General features: G+C 38.7%; 1 long non-coding RNA gene across 1 annotated transcript in view; it reads right to left on the bottom strand.

Annotated features, from left to right (window-relative positions):
* Positions 1-436: 436 nt before the first annotated feature.
* LOC143287408 (uncharacterized) overlaps positions 437-2799 on the bottom strand; it is a 17166-nt gene continuing 14803 nt past the window's right edge. Inside the window, exon 3 of the long non-coding RNA XR_013055954.1 lies at positions 437-635. This is a non-coding gene — a long non-coding RNA (uncharacterized LOC143287408). The remainder of the gene's footprint in view (positions 636-2799) is intronic.

Raw genomic sequence — 2799 nt, 5'->3', positions numbered from 1 at the left:
GTTTGTTTGTTTGTTTTGTTTTTTTATTTGAATGAACAGCCTTTTTTATTTATTTTTATTTTTATTTTTTTTAGAGCAAAGATGCAGATCTTAATCGACGGCCCGACAGACAAGACTAATGACAGGGTTCTTCTACCAAGCGCTTCTTTTCATGACACCCTGATGCCATTAAATACAGCCAGGTTTTTCTTCGTCGAGAAATCTGAGCGATATTGAAAGACGCGTCAGTGGAATGGATATTCTCGGCTGTGTGGTCCCATTTCTTTTGAACCCATTGCATAGTGTGTGTGTGTGGGGGGGGGGGGGGTGTGTGTGAATGTGTGTGTGTGTGTGTGTGTGTGTTTCAGTGTGTGTGTGTGTGTGTGTGTGTGTGTGTGTGCGTGCGTGCGTGTGTGTGTGTGTGTGTGTGTGTGTGTGTGTGTGCATACGCGTGCGTGCGTGAGTGCTTGTGTGGAGGAGGGTTGGGGGGGGGGGGGTGTTTGTGTGTGAATGTGTGTGTGTGTGTGTGTGCTTGCTATTGTTAACTTCGCTGAGGACAGGAACAAAATATGATTTGTGTATAGAGGAGAACATCACTTAGCTTCGATGGTGAAACGAGGGCCAAGCTGGGAAAGATGGTCAGTAAATCATCCAGCCTGCAGACAAAAAGACCGACAAAGACAAACGTGTTATGCAAATACAAGAGAATCAATCATGGAACTCAGTAAAGACAGGCATACATGGATTCGTACATGCAGGCAAGCATGCACCCATAACTACATACGCAGGACGCGCGCTCGCGCACGCACACACACACATACACACACCACCACCACCACCACAACCACCACCACCACCACTACCCGCAACCGCCACCGCCAACCACCCACACTTACACACATACCCTCTGCATCCCTACCAACACAGAGAGAGAGAGAGAGAGAGAGAGAGAGAGAGAGAGAGAGAGAGAGAGAGAGAGAGAGAGACAGAGACAGAGAGAGAGAGAGAGAGAGAGAGAGAGCCTAACATACACAGGAAATGGTATAACTACCCGTCACAAGTGGTGTTTTTTTGTTGTTGTTTTTTTGTTTGTTTGTTTGTTTTGTTGTTGTTGTTGTTGTTGTTGTTTTCTTCAAGCGTCTATCTGACTTCAATGTGTTTAAAGAATTAATTCGGTGGAGAAGGCGTTTATTTTTTAAGAAGAAAAAAAAAAAGAAACAAGAGAGGCAAGGCCTTCAAGACTCACTTGAGATACACTTAAAAATAATAATAATCTAATCGTTAAAATGTGTTCTGTATTTGTTATTATAAAGCTTCGAGTTAAAAAAAAAAAAAGAAGTCCTAGCCAGATTCGAACCCCACGTGTTCAGGTGAGAAGAAACTGTCTTACCCATTACACTATCGTGGCTCCTTAACTAACGTTCTAAAATTTAATATTTGAACATACTTTTTTAAAGGGCGATAAATAAATTGCGGTATTCGCAGTGAGAACGCTATTTAAATCATAATTATTATTCTGGTGTATCTTGGGCATTCAAAAAATCTTTAAGGGCAATAAAAATTCTTTTTAAGTCCGCGGTAAAGGAGACGTGGCTATCGCTGCAATCACACTGCAACATTTAGCCGTTTTCTCTAGATCTAGATAGATGTACAAGTTTAGTTACACGCCGGGAATGTAGTACGACACGGTCGATTCAATGTCTCTTTTATGATCATTCTAGTTTTATAGTTTTAAAGTTGATATGAAAATTGAGTATTTTGTTAAACTAATAACATATAGAGCCAAGTACAAGTACTTCTTAACGTCGTATGAAGTGAAAAGGACTTCATTTTGAGAAAAGTCAAGACTGGAAATTTTTTCGTTTCATCAATTCAAGGGTATTAACTCGAATGGTTTACAATTTTTAACTGTGAATTCCGACTGATTCTGTGGATATTTTTATGGCAGTTTGGGGCATAATCCAGTAAGTGATAAGGCGTTCACAAATCTTTCTCTGAATAAATATTTAACGGTCTCCTTCTCCAACTTTCCATCACATGTTATCGTGTATTATCCATTGAATATAGGATTGAACGGGCAGGTCAACAACTTGAAACAAAATGGCGTCGTTCGCGTTCGCGAAGAATATGAGCACGCGCCTTTGAATGTGTATAAACATGTGTACACAATTGATTTTTGCCCATGACCTTCAGGGCTCAGCCAATAGATCTATAAAGTCCACTCGTCGTATTGATTTTAGTATTTTCCGAAAATACCACTTGGGCGAATGAACATAGTGAAAGCCCTGTACACTGAGAGCTAAAAAACACAAGCTTTTTATGTACTGAGTATAATTTCAAAATGTAATGTTTAAGATGAGAAAGATCAGTTTAAAGCAAATTAAGTCCCCTAGTATTAATTACAGAGTAATTTCCCATTTTTACTAACTGCACCAAAACGTTTGCAAAATAAATAAAACTTCCATGCTTAGCAAAGAAGTTCCTGTTTGAACAAAAAATGATAATAATGACTGCTCTTGTTGTTGTGTCAGAATATCAGATCAAAGTGCCAAGTTTAGAGAATAAAAAATATATAAATATAACAGTAAATGCAGTGTGCATATAATTTGGCTTCTTTTTTTATTTTATTTTATTTTATTTTTTTGTGCCCATCCCAGAGGTGCAATATTGTTTTAAACAAGATGACTGGAAATAACTGAATTTTTCCTATTTTTATGCCTAATTTGGTGTCAACTGACAAAGTATTTGCAGAGAAAATGTCAATGTTAAAGTTTACCACGGACACACAGACACACAGACACAGACACACAGACACACACA

Source organism: Babylonia areolata, chromosome 11 (assembly GCF_041734735.1).
Source record: "Babylonia areolata isolate BAREFJ2019XMU chromosome 11, ASM4173473v1, whole genome shotgun sequence".
NCBI lineage: Eukaryota > Metazoa > Mollusca > Gastropoda > Neogastropoda > Buccinidae > Babylonia > Babylonia areolata.
This window is presented reverse-complemented; position numbering and strand designations above follow the sequence as displayed.